The 7,732-nt window shown below is 37.9% G+C and overlaps 1 pseudogene; it reads right to left on the bottom strand.

Moving 5' to 3' along the window:
* Positions 1–1,706: 1,706 nt before the first annotated feature.
* Positions 1,707–3,248, bottom strand: LOC144441236 (cholinesterase pseudogene; annotated as a pseudogene).
* Positions 3,249–7,732: the final 4,484 nt, after the last annotated feature.

The following is a 7,732-nucleotide window of genomic DNA, read 5'->3' as shown; positions in this document are numbered from 1 at the left end:
GATTCCTATGGAAAAACAGACATGTTATTAAAATGTAAGGATTGAAAAAATGCAGACTTTTAGCTTTCGTTTGGTATACAAAAATGTACGCAAAGAACACCTGTTGAGTCTTACAAGCATTTGCATATCTTTGGCCGGCACCAAATACAGAAATAGAGCCCGAACTTGCGCTATTTTAAGTTGGGTAGTATTGAGCATATGGATATAAATGAATTTATGAAATAGCACCAACGGGCGTGGTCTTGGTTGCTAGGCATGCATATGTCCATGTTTTAATCACTTGTCTACCCATTACTTGACTACCCCATCATTCATGTTCTATTGTCATCTGGCTGTTGGCATCCACATGTCTTTGGTTGCTATGCATCCTTCTGTACATTTTTGAGTGCTAATCAACTCCCAACGAAACATCGCTGTTATATCGCTATGATCTTGTTCAAAATACTATCGGCTGATTTTCGCTATGGGCGAGGCCCTGGTTGCTCGACATCATCTTTGCAAATTAATTCGTCGCTTGGTCGTTATTAATAACATGGTCATGGTTTCTTGGCATAGACTTGTTCGCTGTGTTATTTATACTTATTCACGCACCTACTCTAAGTTACCTCGGCAAAACACTTTGGCTGGGTTGTTGACATTGATGTAGTAGTTATTCAACAAATAGATGCGGTGGCAAAATTGAATGTTGTTACAGTCACTTTCAACTTTCTCATTAGCGACTAGTGATTTATCGTGGAAGTGATATGCATTCCGAAGAAAGTTTTTATCGATCTATGTGTTATAACTCATACTATTTGAATGTTGTGGCAATGACATATACAGACAACAGCTGTTGTAATGCCCTACTAGTTAAGATAGATGTTGACATAGCAACTTCTAAATTCCAGAATGATGTATTATTCTACAAGTTCGACTAGTTTTCCACTTTTTACATATAAGTAAATCCGTACATTTGTTTAAAACACACGATGCAAATTTTCAACAGCTATGACAAACTAATGAAAAAGCTGGATCCATTAGTATCAATGTAGTATATACGCCTCGGAAAAATATTCAAACTTCCGTCATGTTTTAAAATAGAGATCAGAATGATAGCAAAATCAAACCAGTTTACAATTCAACATGATACTGAGTTCACTCTATGGAGAAATAAAAATATCACGGATTAACTTTCATATAAAAGACGGTGAACCCCCAATTGCAAGACGGTGTTATTATTTCAAAAGGATCAGGAACATTCTACCATAGAGTGAAGTGTGTTGTCATTATTGATTAGAAAGAGGTGCTCTAGTTACACAGATAACATGACCACACATAGTTCAACAACAACAATAACAACAACAACAACAACAACAAGACAAATTATTTCATTAAGCGACAGCATTCGACGTACAGTCCATGGAGACGTCGATGTGCTAAGCTAAAATTCCCATGTACGGGCAATGGATATTTGGCATCAGAAACATGTCAGTGCTCAATCAATAAACAACCTTATTGGTCTCGACTCTCTGCATTTGGTTTTTTTTGTTGATATGGATATAAATTTGGCTGAAAAATGTTGGCAAATTTGAAAAAATGGCTTGAAGTTTCGTCTCCAAATTATTTGTTAATTCATAAGCTCGTCACTGCCTTATGTGATCATGTAGAAATATTAGGAGAATTGAAAGTCACTAGAGATAAATGAAGTTGAAGTTTTCTTTCGTCACTTACCCCGTTCGGGCAAAATTACTCCAATATTCCATTAAGGCTTCGGAAAGTCGTTTCTCTTCGTTTGAAGAATGTTCTTTCTCATGCATAGTAAGTCCGAGTGTAAAGGCAAGTTCATCTGCATGCACGACATCCATCCATGCGGGATAAGGACTGTTGGATGGATAGTGATCAAAGCTATAAGCGTAAACCTTATTGCCCGTCATAGAATAATACTTAGCGAACTCTTTGACAGGGCACAGCATTTGATAATCTTCCCACAGATCTATAGCACTGCGATGTAACAACGTACCGTTGTCTGGATCCAACCAGTTCCTATATTGGAAAGAAACAGCATCTCTTACTGACTGGCTTTCGTCTATTAACATCGAATAGATTACACGATTATACCGATGTACATTAAATGTTCGCCGTGCAGAATCGATATTGCTCTTGCGATTAAATTCATCTAAAGAATTCATGTTGAGGATGGCTTCTTCTTTAACCATGCCAATAATTATAGGAATCGGTTCTCTGTTCACCTGTCTCTCAGCCAGTAAAGTTTGAGGATTGTCATTTAGAAAGTAACCATCAACAATGACATGAGAAGTATAATGCCACCGCGCAGTTTTAGCATATGTTATGTTCCATGGATCACATTCACGCAAACAAATTAATGTGTCCTGCACTGTGTATTCGTTAGGGTTTCCATCGTTATCATTCCAGGAAGGACAAGCTACATCTTTTGCGAGATGGCCTGTAGCCCATAAGCCGTCTTCTTTCGTACCCATTGCCCAGGGTGTGTTTGGCGTGCCACTTTGTAAAATAGCTTTGTGAAATAAAGTTAAATTCCGGGTCACAGGAGATAGCAGGTGAAAACCAACGCTGGCCGCACCAGCGCTGTGCCCCATCAACGTCACTTTTTCAGGATTCCCACCGAATGCTTCAATATTTTCTTGAACCCAGAACAAGGCCAATACCTGATCCATAAGTCCTAGATTCCCAGGTTCGTCCTCTGTTCCAAAAACAGCAAAACCTAGTGGTCCCACACGGTAATTCATACTAACTACTACAACATTGGTATAGGCAGCTAACGTGTTACCACGATACAGTTCCGTTGACGAGGCCCCAGCTACGAAGCTTCCCCCATGGATAAAGACAAAGACAGGTGCATTACTTGGCTTAGGATAAGGTGTCCAAACATTCAAAAACAAGCAGTCTTCATGCATTGTATCATTCGTTCTCCACCACTGGTGACCATTGAAATCCTCAAAACGTTTGTACCTGACCTGCCAACAGGCGTTACCGAAATGAGTTGCGTTGCGAATTCCTTCCCAGTTCGTTTTAAATTTGTTTGCGACTTTGAATCTACGGTCGCCGACCGGGGGTTCCGCGTATGGAATTCCAAGAAAGGCGTCCACGTTCGTTTCGACCAATTCCGTTCTAATGCCGCGCAGTTTACCGCTGGTTATAGACACGATGGGACCGTCTTCACAACGAACACAAAGCACGCCTATAAACAGAGATAACACGACTGCATAAATCACACTGATCATGCCCATCCTGAATTAGTTGGTAAAACTAAACGGGATACCGTGGAATCAGAGTTATAATAGGATTGTGGACTCCTTCTAGCTAGGTGTTAGGTTTCTCCCTATCGATTCGAATTCGCTTATCAGGTTGCAAAGAACACAACACTTTACATTCAATGAGAGGTCAGTCCTCACTCACATCTAAGGTCATCGTTTGAATCTTTCATGAGAATATCACAATGCTGTGTCACCGCTGTGTCAAATGTTATGACGTTGTAGTGTGTTCTCCCTGTTAGAATACAAAATAATGGGGGGTGGGGATGTAGATGGGGCAAGAATTAACAACATCTATCAAGAGACGAGCCAATTAATGATATAGGGTATGAATATTTCGGCGACAATTCTTGTAAAGCGTGCGCGTGCGCATAAACATAAAAAGAGCGAAATGTTTGTAGCAGTGTGTATAGCCGTAAGCACATACATCTAGCGACATTCCTATGTGGGATGGTTGAACGATTCATGTTCTCATAATGCATACAGCAAACTAGTCATATTCATGTGTGTCTAAAATAGGTCACGAGCCTCGTGACTATCAAGTAACGTATCACCGCAAGTTTTGAAATAACAAGTTTTACCAAATGTTGTGAAAATTGATAACTTTGGCGTGCTTTATTTACTAAGTAGTCTTCTAACGTTGACACTATGTATACGCTTTGCTATCCACCCAGTAATTCTTACCGACCCGATATAGATAGTTCGTCTTGGATAAATAAAGTCTTTGTTGCTTGATTTATGTGCCGCTAGTATGTTATATCACGCATTGACTCTTTAACCATAGAAAAGCATATCACACGTTACCATGGAAATTATATAGCACAGGTTCAAATATGAAAAGAGGGCTATGTCATATGTTAGAATTCTCGACGTTCGAAAATGTGATCTAGTCAAAACAATCTTGACGGCAAAAAAAAAATCGCCAGAGCTTCCTTGCACCAAACTCTTTATTGGGCATAGCTATTTGAGTGCGCAGTTGATCAATATCACCAGTCAAATATGACAAATGTCAAACATTATGAGGTAGAGGAGAATGAAAATGACACTATTTTTTATTTGGATAACAAATTGAAAGTGTTATTAAAGACCAGTGCGAAGCTGTATATAATGAAATGTATTGGTAAACCGATATATGCTTGATTTCGAAACGAATCTGAAATTCTATCCGTAAAATACATCTTAAAACGTTTCCTCGCAACAGCAACCGTGACAGCAACAGCACTTTATCTTCCGTAACCATAGTGTATCGGTTGTCAGGGGTAATAGAGACACAACGTGATTGGCAACAGTTAACTGTAATTTACAGTTATAGATATGTGATCAGTCAACCGAAGACGGATACAAGCTGTTCATTTCTTTAAATCAATGTACTTCATTGATTTTTATGAATTTCTACATTAAGTTAGTTTAGAAGTATTTTCCACAATGTATGTATGTATGTATGTATGTATGTATGTATGTATGTATGTATGTATGTATGTATGTATGTATGTATGTATGTACGTACGTACGTACGTATGTATGTATGTACGTATGTATGTATGTATGTATGTATGTATGTATGTATGTATGTATGTATGTATGTATGTACTGTATGTATGTATGTATGTATGTATGTATGTATGTATGTATGTATGTATGTACGTACGTATGTATGTATGTATGTATGTATGTATGTATGTATGTATGTATGTATGTATGTATGTATAGGAGAAATGGTTATATGAAAACAGCAGTAGTGATATTTATCCCTTTGCTTTGCCAAGCTGTACTGCTGAAGCAAAACATACAGAAGAAAATAAGAATGTTATGGTTGTACTTAATGTATTGCTGTAGGCAGTTAAATCTTACTTACGGTATTGTTTTACACATGAGTTAATGACGGGTGGATGACCAATCTCTTCCACAGGAAGCATTATTCGTAAATAAAGTTGAACCTAAGTCCAATCATGAATAAATAATAACGTAATATCTTCCTGCGTGACTAGGATAGGAATGTTCATTATTTGACCTTCAACCTCTGTACCGGCAGACACGTAGCAAACTGTTTTTCTCATCCAATTCTCATTCCTAATTGAAATATTACCTTTAAAAAAAAAAAAAATGTTATGTCGAATCTTGATATAAAAAGTGATTTTTAGTAAGATAGCAAAGGAAAAAGTATTATTTTTGATTTGTTCGTCTTCACAAATATAAAAGCTAAACCTTATCGGTTCACAGTATGCACATATTTTACTCAGACAGTATAATCGCCGAAGACTTTGAGGTCAGTGAATGTTTTGAAATCACCCTGTGGTTGTGTAGAATATCTGAACGCGAAGTGTGAAGAGGTCAGAGTAATTTTAGAATCTATATTTTGGTGTTTTCATTGTAAGATTGTATAATATGGCTTTCTTTTGTGTACATTTGTTGTATGCAATGTAAGGGTAGTCCATATACACACATCAGTATCCCTTCCACGTCCCTTTATTCGTTTATCGGTAATATAGACACAGACAAATACAGATGTGAGAAAAACGGATGACTTAATCAGTTGACCGACCAGATGTTTGTCAGTCTTTTCATGTCTTCGTAATTATATAAGCTCACAGCAGAGAAATCAAAATGTTCGCAGGCGATGTCTTAGGGGGAGCCTGCAGTAACCGGGGGGGGGGGGGTAATCGTATTTTAGAATAAAGGTACTAGAGAAGGTTAACATTTTAATTTGATTCATTGTATTATCTTAGTTAACATTACTTTGTGATGTTTGTATCCCACCGCTTCCACCGGTTCCACATCCCACTGCTACAAGATCCCACCACTGCCACCAGTGCACTGTAATGCCAGAACACATCACATCGCTGCTGGCGGCCATGCAGTGAATTGATTGTTAGTTGTGGTGTGAGGAGAGGAGTGGGTTTCACAGAAATGAAGGGGGAACAGTGTGGTTAGACATTAGTATATTATGATAGAGTAAGGTCCCATGATGTTGACCTATAGCTAGGTCCCAATACTGTCGAATAATGTCGAAGGCCCAAACTCCCAAAGACTAGATGGGCACACTGCCCATCTAGTCTTTGGGAGTTTGGGCCTTCGATTCTGTCCAATAGATCCACACACAGGAATTACTTAATACATTGCCTTATTCACATAAATTCACAGTGGTGGTAGTAGTGGGAAACAACAATGCCTTTAAAATTATGTGGTGACAACGGTTGGATCGAGTCCTTACCATTGATTATGGGATGTATGTCCCTTTTCACGTCTGACAGCATTTTGTCCCATTTTTCTGAAATATTTTAACAGGTGAGGGTTGTAGTTTAGAGAAAGGAAATTGAGGACGACTTTTGTTTGAAAACGGAATCGGGGGAGGGTCATATTTTACGCAACAGACCGGGCTTCATCTTCTCCTGTCCTCCCCTTGTAATTACTGAACAGTCCCTTACATCTGTTTCAAATGAGCTAGCGAATCTCTGTAGCAACAACTATCTTTAGAAATATGCAATAAATGAGGGTCAGGTGTTATATCAAACATTTTTAAAAAAAACACTGTGAACGGTCAATGTATATCTAATATGATGGATGTCATAGTGTTCACTCAAGTGGTTGGTTGTGATATTTGATTATCAGCATGGTTCATATATTGACGTCATCTAATTATAGGGTAGCATAATGTTAGTGTAGCAAAGCAAATACACATGCATACCTACGAGTATAAACTATGTTTTGACAAAATGTTACGGTTTCTAGTATGTAAGCCCAATTGCAACCGTTGAGTACCCGAGTTAACGGACTGTAACCGCAAAACTAACATAACTTATAGATAACATTCTTATAGCACCACCCATCTCTACATTTAAACAGATGATGTCTACAAATTATATTCGTGTGATTAGAAATTTGGGATAATCTATTTTCAAAAGCGTACATACATACATACATACATACATACATACATACATACATACATACATACATACATACACACGCACACACACACAGAGAGACATACATACATACATACATACATACATACATACATACATACATACATACATACATACATACATACACACACACATACACACATACACACATACACACATACATACATACATACATACATACATACATACATACATACATACATACATACATACTATCTATCTGTGTAAACTTTGAACGACATCACTTAGTGATTTTAGGCAAGGATTGAAACGTTCGACAGTAAGACCTTATTCTCAAAATGGCTCTCTAGGATAAAACTAAAGGAGAAGGAGATATTTGAAGGCGATGCAATGGTTGCCATGGCTACCACGACGTCATTTGAACCGTCTCAAAAACGCAGGTGTAAATTTTAAAACAATTACACAATGAACATTGAACATGAATGCTCTTTAACTAGTAACTGCAGATGCAAAGACTACAAACAACCCATGTTGCAATGGTCTGTCTTCGTCAGTCACGCAAATAATTATAAG

Source organism: Glandiceps talaboti, chromosome 10, assembly GCF_964340395.1.
Source record: "Glandiceps talaboti chromosome 10, keGlaTala1.1, whole genome shotgun sequence".
Taxonomy (NCBI): domain Eukaryota; kingdom Metazoa; phylum Hemichordata; class Enteropneusta; family Spengelidae; genus Glandiceps; species Glandiceps talaboti.
Note: the sequence above shows the minus strand (reverse complement) of the source record. Positions and strands in the feature narration are given on the sequence as shown.